General features: G+C 32.4%; 1 long non-coding RNA gene across 1 annotated transcript; it reads right to left on the reverse strand.

Annotated features, from left to right (window-relative positions):
* Positions 1-5,488: 5,488 nt before the first annotated feature.
* Positions 5,489-12,048, reverse strand: LOC134707501 (uncharacterized). The gene is made up of 5 exons (XR_010105719.1): positions 11,931-12,048; positions 10,385-10,489; positions 7,291-7,854; positions 5,872-5,972; positions 5,489-5,604 (listed from the first exon to the last, which is right to left on the reverse strand). It is a non-coding gene; the product is annotated as an uncharacterized LOC134707501 (long non-coding RNA).
* Between the last annotated feature and the right edge of the window lie 2,803 nt (positions 12,049-14,851).

Below are 14,851 nucleotides of genomic sequence, written 5' to 3' on the forward strand. Positions count from 1 at the left end.
AAGAACCAAGAAAAAACAGAAGACATAACTAGAACCAACTGCAAGCTACAGCAAAAAGTAACTATATTAAATGTTAGCAAAGACGCAGCGCTCCAATCTCAATGTATTTCTGAAATGATTATTTGATATTTACTAAGTCTATAAGAAAACATTTAAGATATAAAGATAAATGTTCAGCTATGAAAATTTTAATACACCTGACCACAATTCAATTTAGTTTCTCCAATTTGACAATCACAATGTATTGAAAATAGAAAAAAAATTAGGATATTTGTTTATTTATAAGAATTTAGTCTGAATTTTTGCATTTTGATAACTTTTTTCTGCAGAGCAAAAAACATAACTGTATGCCCTTTTTCTTTTTAAACCCATTTTGCCATATCGGACAATCATTGGAACAAAAGACAGTCTGTTGTAAATACCTAGAAATGTAGTCAGTGGGCCCCCCTTTTGGAAATTTCTGGATCCACCTCTGAGGGGGGATAGGAGGGGTGCTGATCCCGAAATTCCCGGGCTTATAAACATGAAATCCCGAAATCCCGGGCTTAAAAACATGAAATCCTGAGGTCCCAAAATTCGAAAGAAGAATTCCCGGATCCCGAAAGGGTCAATCCCGAAATCCCGAGCTTAAAAACAACCGATCCCGTAGTCCTGATAAAGGTCCTATCCCCCCTCACCTCTAGTTTAACATTGTACCCTTCAACTTTCCTAAGGATGAAATATATATCACTTTGATCTTAGTATAGTGCACCAGATTTTTACTTCGTAAATATACAGCACAACTGGATGAATAAGTTGAATGCCGCATCATATTGGTATACCCATTTCATGATTTATATACCAATTTCATTAAGAGTTCCCCTTCTCATTGAGTGATTGTTTTCTTCTCTACTGTCATTCAAGATATCAGTGTTTTCATGCAGTTAGACTGAGTCATCAGTATGTTTTACTTATATTTTCTTTGTAAAGGATATATTATTAAATTTTGGATATAAAAATGTTTTAGGTAGCATACCAAAGGAAGTTCAAATAATTCCGATAAATAAAACTTTAATGTTTAAATATGTTAATTTTTGATAGAAGAAAAAATGAAAAAATTAATGAAAAAAAAAGCATTTAACTTTGTCAATTTGTAAATTAGTTAACATATCAAATACTATCCATCCTTTGGTGCTGGAGATCATCCCTAGTCTATGGTCGGGTTGGCGCTCATCCCTGGTCTTTGGTTAGGCCTGTGATGCACCATTTCTTTTTTCAGTTAAGTGTTATGTAGATTTTTCTTTTTTGTTATGTGCTGTCTTTTTTCATCCATGGTATAAGATTGCCCCATTGGTATTTTTCATTTTTGATTGTCTCTTTTGATCATCAAAGTACCTGGCTGTTTGAATTTTGTGGAAATACGAGAAAGGCCATTCCCAGATGTTCTAGGATATGGAAAACATATTCTTAATTAAATTGTGTGTGCTGTTTTATGAAAAAAAAGTTTTGTGTTAAATTTTGTAAGGTAGGATATTTGTGTTCCAAGGAATTCAGTCTCTAATTACCAACAATTTCTCACTCAAAAGATTTCTGTTCCCATCCTTTAAATGGTAACTGAACATGATTGTTTATACTGTTAAACGTTGTTTTTTAATTATCCTGATAAGAATTCAATCAGCATAGATACATAAATTGATTCGAATAGTGTTGATACCCTATAATGGTATCAATGTTGATGTCTTCTGTGAGTTTTATCTCATTGACATTAATACCACACAATATTTCTTAAAAGACAAACAAAAAATGTCAAAAATAATATATACTGTATACCTATACATCTTTGTAAGAACTCTGAAATGGATAAAAATAATAAAAATTAGTAATTTGTTGGAGAAGACTGAAATACCCTCGGCTGCATCTACAACAAAAACAAACTTTATATATTAGTAATGTTTTGGAGAACGTTGTAGTCACTTCCATCAAACAGGCCCTTTAACAATCTCAGAGTAGAATGAGTTTGTTACTATTGTATAGCGTTACGAGAACTATGCGCTACCCTCCCTGGTCTGCTACAACGGAGTCTATCCAAAGTCTATGACTGTAACATCCTCTCAGCTCCATCTACAAAAAAAAAAAAAATTTGAGAACGTTGGTGTCACTTCCATCAAACAGGCCCTTTAACAATCTCAGAGTAGAATGAGTTTGTTACTATTGTATAGCGTTACGAGAACTATGCGCTACCCTCCCTGGTCTGCTACAACGGAGTCTATCCAAGGTCTGTGACTGAAACATCCTCTCAGCTCCATCTGCAAATACAAAATTAAAAATCTGTTGGTGAACTCTGAAATTAAATGAATATACAACATGATACTCAAAAAGATATATACATTCAGGACACAGGCTGGCATATATCTGAAAAATTGTTAAGGATATAGACTGATCCTGTATGAAATATTCCATACAGAAAGTACATGGAATATAGAAGGAATATTGCATTGAATTCCTACCAGAAAAGAGTTATATTCTAGTCAGACAGTAGTAGGAATCCATACAGAAACCTTGGAGCACTGTGTTTCAATTTCCAACACATCTTTTCATTCTTTTCCCCTCCAACTTTTTAATTTGTGAACTGGAACTTGGTTGCATTAAACACAGCAAAATTTGTGTTATAGGCAAACAAGAATACAGTTTAAGATAATTAAATAGATTCCAGATAGAATGATAATTTGAATTGTAGGAATTTATTAATTCTGGAACAATCTTGTAGTTGGAAAAATGAATGATCTAATCATATTCTTAAGATTTTCAAGACAGAAAAATCCATACAGACTTTTAAAATTCCAGCTAGATAGTAGGATTTTGTCATGAGAGTGAGAAAAAAACCCCAGTCAAGATTTTTTTTTATTATCCCTGTTTGCCTACTTTCTATATAGAATCCTTGAATCTATGTGGATTCCTACTTCATCTGATATTGGATGGATACAGTTTTGGCATACATCTGATTTTGTAAGGATACATTTTTGGCATACATCTGATTTTGTAAGGATACAGTTTTGGCATACATCTGGTTTTGTAAGGATACCATTTGGCATACATCTGATTTTGTAAGGATACAGTTTTGCATACATCTGATTTTGTAAGGATACAGTTGGCAAACATCTGATTGTGTAAGGATACAGTTTTGCATACATCTGATTTTGTAAGGATACAGTTTTGGCATACATCTAATTTTGTAAGGATAAAGTTGGCAAACATCTGATTGTGTAAGGGTATAGTTTGGCATACATCTGATTTTGTAAGGATACAGTTATCCATACATCTGATTTTGTAAGGATACAGTTGGCAAACATCTGATAATGTAAGGATACAGTTTTGGCATACATCTGATTTTGTAAGGATACAGTTTTGGCATACATCTGATTTTGTAAGGATACCATTTGGCATACATTTGATATTGTAAGGATACAATTTGGCATATATCTAATTGTGTAAGGATAAAGTTTTGCATACATCTGATTTTGTAAGGATACAGTTTTGGAATACATCTGATTTTGTAAGGATACAGTTTTGGCATACATCTGATTTTGTAAGGATACAGGTTTGGCATACATCTGATTTTGTAAGGATACAGGTTTGGCATACATCTGATTTTGTAAGGATACCATTTAGCATACATTTGATATTGTAAGGTTACAGTTTGGTATATATCTGATTGTGTAAGGATACAGGTTTGCATACATCTGATTTTGTAAGGATACAGTTTTGGCATACATCTAATTTTGTAAGGATACAATTTTGGCATACATCTGATTTTGTAAGGATACAGTTTTGGCATACATCTGATTTTGTAAGGATACAGTTTTGGCATACATCTGATTTTGTAAGGATACAGTTTTGGCATACATCTGATTTTGTAAGGATACCATTTAGCATACATTTGATATTGTAAGGATACACTTTTGGCATACATCTAATTTTGTAAGGATACAATTTTGGCATACATCTGATTTTGTAAGGATACAGTTTTGGCATACATCTGATATTGTAAGGATACAGTTTTGGCATACATCTTATTTTGTAAGGATACAATTTCGGTATACATCTGATTTTGTAAGGATACAGTTTTGGCATACATCTTATTTCTTAAGGATACAATTTTGGCATACATCTAATTTTGTAAGGATACAATTTTGGCATACATCTGATTTTGTAAGGATACAGTTTTGGCATACATCTGATTTTCTAAGGATACAGTTTTGGCATACATCTGATTTTGTAAGGATACCATTTAGCATACATTTGATATTGTAAGGATACACTTTTGGCATACATCTAATTTTGTAAGGATACAATTTTGGCATACATCTGATTTTGTAAGGATACAGTTTTGGCATACATCTGATATTTTAAGGATACAGTTTTGGCATACATCTAATTTTGTAAGGATACAATTTCGGTATACATCTGATTTTGTAAGGATACAGTTTTGGCATACATCTTATTTTTTAAGGATACAATTTTGGCATACATCTAATTTTGTAAGGATACAATTTTGGCATACATCTGATTTTGTAAGGATACAGTTTTGGCATACATCTGATTTTGTAAGGATACAGTTTTGGCATACATCTGATTTTGTAAGGATACCATTTAGCATACATTTGATATTGTAAGGATACACTTTTGGCATACATCTAATTTTGTAAGGATACAATTTTGGCATACATCTGATTTTGTAAGGATACAGTTTTGGCATACATCTGATATTGTAAGGATACAGTTTTGGCATACATCTAATTTTGTAAGGATACAATTTCGGTATACATCTGATTTTGTAAGGATACAGTTTTGGCATACATCTTATTTCTTAAGGATACAATTTTGGCATACATCTAATTTTGTAAGGATACAATTTTGGCATACATCTGATTTTGTAAGGATACAGTTTTGGCATACATCTGATTTTCTAAGGATACAGTTTTGGCATACATCTGATTTTGTAAGGATACCATTTAGCATACATTTGATATTGTAAGGATACACTTTTGGCATACATCTAATTTTGTAAGGATACAATTTTGGCATACATCTGATTTTGTAAGGATACAGTTTTGGCATACATCTGATATTGTAAGGATACAGTTTTGGCATACATCTAATTTTGTAAGGATACAATTTCGGTATACATCTGATTTTGTAAGGATACAGTTTTGGCATACATCTTATTTTTTAAGGATACAATTTTGGCATACATCTAATTTTGTAAGGATACAATTTTGGCATACATCTGATTTTGTAAGGATACAGTTTTGGCATACATCTGATTTTGTAAGGATACAGTTTTGGCATACATCTGATTTTGTAAGGATACAGTTTGGCATATATCTGATTGTGTAAGGATACATTTTTGGCATACATCTAATTTTGTAAGGATACAGTTTTGGCATACATCTGATCTTGTAAGGATATACAGTTTGGCATACATCTGATTTTGTAAGGATACAGTTTTGGCATCCATCTTATTGTGTAAGGATACAATTTTGGCATACATCTGATATTGTAAGGATACAGTTTGTGGTAGAATCAATCAAATGATTTATGCTAATCCAGCATGGACACCAAAATCTGTATAAATAATGTTCATTAATAATTTGTGACTTGTCATTTTATAAACAAAATACTGTATATAAGGAAATTTTTGTGAGTTGTATTTTTAAAATAAATATTTAACCATAAAAAAATTATACATGAACATTTCTCTTTTCATTAAATTGCACTTTGGCCTTTGATCATTAACAATAAATGCAGTAAACCTGGGTCAAAATTTAAGGTCTTAACTGAAATTTAAACCTGATGTGAAAATAGAACCTGTTTTATATAGCATCAACTTACAGGCTGACAACAATCTGTTATGTTGAGGATACTGACATTGGCTATCATCTTATAAGGATGCAGGCTGTCATATAATCTTGTGAAGTATACAAGATGAAAGACTGAAAAGAAAAGATTGATTTTGAAATTACAAGTTTGTTTAAAATTATCATGCTTGATTGTCTGTAGTATATTAAATCAAAATGCTTATGATAATCCAGCAAAATTAAAAGGAAGACATCAAAAACTAGATAAACAATTTTCATCTAATGTTTTACACGTTAGAAAGTCAAAATAAATTTGGAAATATGTATAGTGGAGTGAAATGTACTGTATTTAGTTGTCTCATGCCAGTGATTCCAGGGGTAGGACCCCCCTCCCCTTTTTTTACTGACAATCAATGCATTTGAATGGGAACATATTATTGGAACACCCCTTTATTACGAGGTTGCGCCCCCTTCCACCCCCTTTTTTTAAATAGCTGGATCCACCACCGCATGCTTATTACTTTTTAATTAAATGATAGTGCAAAACAAAATAGTTTTGTTTTCAATTATCAAACAGATTCTACTCAGCATGAAAAATGCTGAATTTACATTAAGTGTTCACTATATTCTATCATATATATTATGGTGTAAGCCATCATTTTCAAAACATAAAACTGGATTCATCAAATAATAATTACATTAGATGTATGTTTCATTATTATACTTTATTCTGATTGGCTTACTGCACATCACCTGTTATTCCGTAAGCAATTGCATCACTCAATAAAACTTTTCACTCATGATAACACATGGTCCCACAATAAAGTGCACAGGTGAATCAAATAAAAAAAATATAAAATTCGTGTTTTCATGATCATAGCTAAAAAATGTAATTATAAGTATTGAATGCTACTTTTTGTAACTTCATAGGGGTGTAAAAGCGTTGACCATGCGCACATTTTTTGTACTTCGGTCAAAGCTTTTACAACCCAATGAATTTGCAAAAAGAAGCATTCAATTCTTAAATAAATAAAATTTGATTTTTTAATTTTTGCTATTTTCCAGTCAACATTAAACTTTGCAATGCATTGTTTGCAAACATAAAAATAAAAATAAATGCTGTGTTTAATTAAAAGATTTAACTATTGATTCATTTATTTTCATGGGTACCAATTTTCGTGGATTGAGGAAAACTTACATGTTTGTGAATATTTAATTTCATGGATTTACCGAAGTATACATACAAGCCTATTGAAAATTAGGAATTTGCTGAACATTTAATTTTGTGGTTCACCTGTTCCCACGAAATCCATGGAAATCAGTATTAAACAAATAATGATTCCACAGTATACAATTTGAGGTCTAATTCAGGAATAAAATCTGAAGCTAAACATAACCTGATATAAAATTGAGAATGGAAATGGGGAATGTGTCAAAAAGTATATAAACTTACAGATTCTTAACCTCCCCAAGAAACTTTGGCTTCCACTGGCTCTTCACTGAAGCACATCAGAAAACTACAAATTCATCAATTTTTTTCAATTAAATAAAATTTACCAGAAATTGAAAGAGTAAATCAACCATAGGATCAGTAAGTCAGCATAGCATTTAAGTTATATACTGTGCCAAATGCATGTTTTTGGTTATGTTAGAGGGTGCTATGTTAGTCCGCGCCATGCTCGTGCTTTGTGTCTTGCCAACCAAAGGTTACTATCCATTTTGCTTTGAAACAGATTGTAAACACTGACAAGCAAGTCTGCTATGTTTAACTTTCTAACATTATGGTGTTTAGCTCTTATATTATAAATTTTGAAATGAACTTTTAAATATCACTTTTCATAAATGTGTTTGAATTTCTTGTACCCATCTGAAAGGTTGAGAATGCAATACAATGTCAACTTTCAGAAACAAATGAAAAGGAAATTTTGAATTGATGTCATAATAACATTCTGATGTACAATCTCTGTAACATCCATCTTTGGGGAAGCAGGAAATGCTTGTATCCATGCTTGTATTCCTGAAAACAAAATTTATAAAATTACAGAAAAAACTCAAACAAAGCTGCGATCAACATACTTTCTTCAGGAATATTTAACTACAGATTTCTTCAGGCTATAATTTTTTTGAAGTTGAAAAAAATCCAGAGATTATCAAAGATCTTCCATTACCACCAATTTCACAGAAATGACGACAACAAAAAAACACAATAAGATTTTTAAAGAAAATATAACTATGGTACGGGATTTGGAACAAGCATATCATGTATATATATATATGCATATCATCATATGTGGGTTGAATTAAAAAAAATATATGTTTTTGTATATTACATTACTGTGACTACTGTTTCCCTTTATTATACTGAGTGCCAATGAAAACGCAACACTTGGTTTTTCAAAAATAAAATTTATATTAGAAATGATAATCTTTCAAAATAAATTATTCTTGAAAATTATCAATTTTAACAATAGATTTTATAAAAATATTTCGTGCGCAATAGGTAAACGAAATATCCAATGTCAAATCATCAACTCAAAGTCCTAACACAAAATGTTACAACCCTGTGGTCAGGTTCAGTGCAATTTCCACAGCGCTGTGGAATTGATCATCCCAGGTGTTTAATGTGATCCCGAGGAATTTTATTCCACTTGTCCTGCAAAGCAAACTCAAGCTGACTTTATGATATTGGTAGTGGTTTGCATCTTCTAAATTATGTTAAATCTGATGCAAAATTTGCTCGAAATTGGACCTAAATACGACGAAAAGCACAACTTTTGGCCAAGGCGGGTGCCAAATGTCTATGTAACTACCACTGATGTTTTTTGGTTCATAATGATTGATTTTTGGTCTACAGAATTCGATATTTACGCCAGACAGCGGTTAAGATGTCACTTAGGAAAGACTGTGGTGCTCTTTAACAATTTCTGCGCAAATGGTGCTTTACTGAAATTACTCCAAAGGTTCTACCGAGACCTACATTAAACTCACGTGACCTTTGAACAGCCATCAGAGTCAATATCGGATATGTTAAAGACCAAATGTATCGCTCTTGCTGACTGTTTCTTTCTTTTTGTATCCCGGGATGTGGCTTATCATTAAATGATCATTTTGTTTGAATTTGTGGATAATTTGGGTTATTGAAGAGGCTACAACTTCAGTCTTCTCATATTAATTGTATGCTGTGAAAGGCTTCATTGGATCGTGCCGAAAACTGCATGTCGCTGGTTGTCAGAAAGTCCTGGCATTTACTCAGATGTTTATTGCAGTTTGTTAACAACAAGGGCGGAAAACTTCATGACATTAGCCAAGCTTTAAATGACAAAATCGTGAAAATGGTGGATATGTTGAAAAGTGGTGAACTTAGTTTATGTCTGTTCAAAATAATTCTTACTTCGCATTTGTTCCAAAAAATATTCAACCGTAAAATTGTCAACAATTGTCTTAAAAGACATTTTCAACCAACTTGACAAAGTTCTAATATAAATAAAATAAAAATTATTAGATTTTTTGAAAAACAAAAGTGTTGCGTTTTCATTGGCACTCAGTATATATCACAACTCAATCTCAGGTTACAGTATCATATGATCCAGGCCCGTAGCCAGGAATTTCCAAAGGGGGGTTCGTTGGACTCACAAACTTGACTTTAACAGTCACAATTCGAACAGAACATTGACTTCAACAGTGCTTATTTGTTTTCAAGGGGGGGGGGGTTCGGACAAACCCCCCAAACCCCCCTGGCTACAGGTATGTGATGTACATATTTCTTCTTTAGAAACTTTTTTTGCTAATTAAAGTTATAATAAAAATTAAGTTATAAAATTAAGTTTAAAATTATGGTTTATAATTTAAGTTTTACAAATGTTTGGTAGCAATTTTTATCATTTATTTACATACATAATATTATTTCTGTAAAACCCCCTTTCTTGTTCCCCTTCTTATACGTTTCATTTAGTTATGATGTAAGATGTATTAAAAGCAAGGTACATATGCAACAGATACCATAACACCAGTTCAGTCACTGAATTGCTGCAAACACTAAATTGGGCAACACTTGAGAAAAGGCAAATTAGAACCTGTATCATCTTCTTCTACAAAACTATACATCATCTTGTAGCCATCATACCTGACAGACCTACTCACACAATCGGATACAAGAACACAACAACATTCACATATTTATTCTTTCAGACCAATACAAACCACTAAAGACTCATACAAGTACTCATTCTACCAAAGAACAATCTTACAATGGAACTAAAATGTATAGTACAAAAACAGAAGGAAAAGAAATTATGTTGAAATTTCTATTTTTATTTTGTATATTATTCACTGTAAATAAAAATTAGATCCCACGCATGTGCGGCATAGAAAAATCGGTGCCCGGCACGTTAACATCAGTATGTTGATGGAGTGCTGAATTATAAAGAAGAAACTCTTTTTTTTATGTATACTTTAAATATGGGAGATAACTCAGATTTTTAATAATATTTTTCTTCCTTGCTGAAGTAAATACAATGTAATCGCTATATGTAATATCATTAACTTACCATTCCAGCAACCAAACTTTTTTCCTTTATGACTTGCTGTCTTGTTGCTATGTAGTCATTCTGTTTATTTAGATTCCTTGTTAATTAAACAGTTATAGCAAGTTCCTACAAAATAGGATATAATAGAATATAGAATAGAATAGAATATTTTTATTTCCCAAATTACAGGGCCCATAAAGGGCAAAAAAACAGATACAATTGATTAACATAAATTTATATGGTTTGTGATATCTTTTGATTGATTGAATTATGTTTAATATCTTATCTGGAATCTTGGGACAAAAAGGGGGGTCCAAATTTAAAAACATTATGAAAGAAAACAAATATGTGATTGTCAAATATCAGGGTTTGTGCCACTGATTTCAATATTAAGTTCCTTAGAAAAATTGTGCAGGAATGAAATAAAAAACACAAAAAATGTCATAAATCTAATCAGACTAATGTCCAGCCAACTTATCCAGGTTTGCCTGTACCCAGAGGGAAATTTGTGGTGTAAGGGAACGACCAGTATCTCAGTTAAAAGGCAGTATGGGTTTTCTTAATTATAATATTCTGATCTGCAACAAGATAAAAAAATAAATATGCTGGTCAAAAAGATGACAAAAAAAATTTCCTACTCAAATACCTCACCCCCTTTTTTACCACTACGCCTTTGAAATGGTTGCTCCCAAAATGAGGTCATATTTGCTAAATGATTAAATCAACCTTAACGGCTTATGCAGCTTCTTTTAAAAATAGCCAACAGCTAAAAGTATAATGACGAAACTCAAGATATTTCTGAAATCGTGAATTCCATTTAACTATAAAATTATATTGATGGTTTTCTTTAACTGAAGGAGATGCGCAAGGAGGTGCTTCCGCTTAATTTGACCTTGACCACTAACAAAAGTTCGTTCGATTTGCCTTTTTTCGGCTTTCACGACTTTCAGTGCAAATATTTTACGAATATTCATAATCAAGTAAATAGAATCGATTGTCCAATAAAGGAGACACTTTTATAAACAATAGACAACATGGGGGCTTAGAAATGGTGTAAAAACTGAATGAAACGGCCAGTCGAACCTGGTTCTTCACTACCCTCTATCGATAATTAAGCAAAACATGTGTTATATATATTTGCAAATAGAATATAAAGATATAATATTTGTTATTGAAAAATATATGTGACTGTATCAAACCAGACTCTTGGTTGGTTTCTTAATAACCAGTGCAAGCCTAGCTTGTATCTTTTATTAATTTCAATTTGTTCCGTCGTCTAAAAATAATAAAGGGGGCCAATGAACACGAGCCATCAGTTGATGCTTTTGAAATTTGAAATACAAATAAAATGTTAAATAGATAAAGATTGATATAATGTTAATATAATTATGAAATATATCAGCTATGAAGTCATTTTTTTCTCTCCATCTTGAACGAAAGCATATATATAACGATAACTTCATCGAAAATTCTATGTCAGATGGTCTTTTGTGTAATATCCAAAATTTATGAGTTAAAAAGTCGTATAATTTTAATTCTTGGAAAATATCTCATTTAAAACATTTACCTCATGTATGTGTGGCTACAAGAACAGCTTCAAATCTTTTCACATCAAAGATCATCAAATATTTTGCTTCTGTAAATGATGTCCAACTTGTTAGTCTGAAATCAATTGAAAATATCTGCTATTTAAAACACTTCGGCGGGAAGTTTTCCACTGGTCAAAAGTTAGGGTCACAAAATTTCAAACCAATGAGAACCCACAAAACAAGACACACTCTCGACACAAAAACTACTCACAAAATTCATTTGACCGCATCCTTGTTAAACAATCAACTTTTGATCTTAAATCAAGCATAAAAAGATAGCCTATACGGACAATTGTAATTAAAAACGAACATGCATTGAAATTCTATAAAGTACGTGTTTTTTAACAGCACCCATACCAATCGAAGTCGTACGAAATAACCGTCAAAATTGTCCTAAAATGAGACATCTATAATCTAGATTTTATTACAACTTGCTTTGAATCTATTAAGAATAATTCACATACTAGTATTTATTTCCTGGAACAACTCAAGTTTATGGCAGCCAATGCCCCCTCCTTTTGAACATTTCTGGATCCGCAACAGAATAACCTAAGTATTATATTTCTCGTCTAGAATATGCATGAAATACTTGCAACTGAACGACTACCAAACAAAACAATTAAATTAATCAGTATCTGACTAAAACAGAAAACAATGATTTGCCATAGTACAGCAGTGATATTGTTTGCCTTAAATTATTGGAGAATAAAGGCTTTTTCCCCTGGAGAAAAATCCCAATTTAAAAAAAATGGCTTAAAATTATTCCCAAAAGGACAACTTTTTTCCCAAACAGTGCAGTCTTGGTAGTATTTGTGCATAAATTCAAAAGGAAAAATATCATTTAAACATTTTTCATGCCTAAAATGACTATGTGTGTGCAGATTGCAGATTTGAGGGTCTATTTATGTATAATCACTGACAAAAAGGGGTCTTATTTCTAAGAAAGAGTTGACTCTTGACAGAGGGTTTGTAAATTGAAGTTTCAGTCAAATTTGTGGTTTATTTTAAATTTCCCAATTTGATGAAAATGACGCATATTTTCCCAATAAAAAAGGGTAGAGGTAGTTTTGAAAAAAGCCAACAATATCACTGTACAGTTTTAGAGGAGTAGATTTTTGTAAAAGTTAATAGACGACGTGATGAAAAAGCTTACTTTGTCCAAAAGGTTTATTGAACAGGCATCCGTTCGGCTATGCTCTCCGGCTTTCGTATGCCATACATTTTGTAAAAGGACAACACTCAGCCTCTTACCCAACAAACACTTTTTCGGCTGTTTAAAAATCCTGTTGTTTAACCCTGTTTGGTTTAATTTAATGTACATTTATTCCATTGAAATATATCATCGTTTCAATTACAATTTACTGATATTTAACTTATGGTATGTTTGGTGTCATTCATGCCAGTTTTCAATGTGTCTATACCTGAAGACAATACCATGACACTGGGGAAAAAACCACAAAAGACAAAACTTAAAGATTGACCAAAATGAACCCAACAAATACCGTGGATGATCTCAGGTTCTCCAGAAGGGTAGGCAGATTCTGCTCAATATGAATGATAACCCATCCTGTTGCTCGTGTAAGTACAAACATAAGTTTAATCGGCAGGTCTAATGCATTACAGGAAAAGAATACAAAGTTGGGGTTACAACAATTGGAACATGCGTCACGATCTGTGAACAAGGTATTATGAAACAATCAACCAACTAGTGGGGTTACGAAAATTGGAACATGCGTCATGTGAACAAGGTATTATGTGTTTCTCGATTTTTTTTTGTAAAAAAGATTTATTATGAAGGATCTGGTGCCATCTCATACTTTCCGATAGTATTTATAAACTGGTTTAAAAGACCTGCCAAGTTATTCCATTTCAATTGTAAGTCAGGTTATTTATTTCCAAATTACCACAGAACAACCCATTCATTTTTAGCTCACATGGCCGAAAGGGCCAAGTGAGCTTTTCTTATCACTTGGCGTCCGGCGTCCGTCGTCGTTAACTTTTACAAAAATCTTCGCCTCTGAAACTACTGCCTTGGCCAAATTTAACCTGCTAAACTTGGCCACAATCATTTTTGAGGATTCTAGTTTAAAAAATGTGTCCAGTGACCCGGCCAACAAAGCAAGATGGCCACCATGGCTAAAAATAGAACATAGGGGTAAAATGTAGATTTTGGCTTATAACTCTAAAACCAAAGCATTTAGAGCAAATCTGACATGGGGGTAAACTTGTTCATCAGGTCAACATCTATCTGCCCTGAAATTTTCAGATGAATCGGTCAACCCGTTGTTGGGTTGCTGCCCATGAATTGGTAATTTAAAGAAATTTTGCCGTTTTTTGTTATTATCTTGATCACTATTATAGATAGAGATAAACTGTAAACAGCAATAATGTTAAGCAGAGTAAAATCTACAAATAAGTTTTACATTACCAAAATGGCCAGTTGACCCCTTAAGGAGTCATTGCACTTTATAGTCAATTTAGTTTAGTAAATTTTGTTCATTTTTACAAAATATTTTCCTCTGTGTAACTAAAGAGCCAAGTTTATTATAAATAGAGAAAATTGTAAGTAGCAAGAATATTCAGTAAAGTAAGATCTACAAACACATTACCATCATCAAAACACAATATTTTGTCATTATTCCATCTGTGTCCTTTGTTTAATACATGTATGCACATAGACCAAGGTGAGCGACACAAATCTACAAATAAGTTTAAATGACCAAAATGGCCAGTTGACCCCTTAAGGAGTAATTGCACTTTATAGTCATGTATGCACATAGACCAAGGTGAGCGACACAAATCTACAAATAAGTTTACATGACCAAAATGGCCAGTTGACCCCTTAAGGAGTAATTGCACTTTATAGTCATGTATGCACAAAGACCAAGGTGAGCGACAC

Source organism: Mytilus trossulus, chromosome 2, assembly GCF_036588685.1.
Source record: "Mytilus trossulus isolate FHL-02 chromosome 2, PNRI_Mtr1.1.1.hap1, whole genome shotgun sequence".
NCBI lineage: Eukaryota > Metazoa > Mollusca > Bivalvia > Mytilida > Mytilidae > Mytilus > Mytilus trossulus.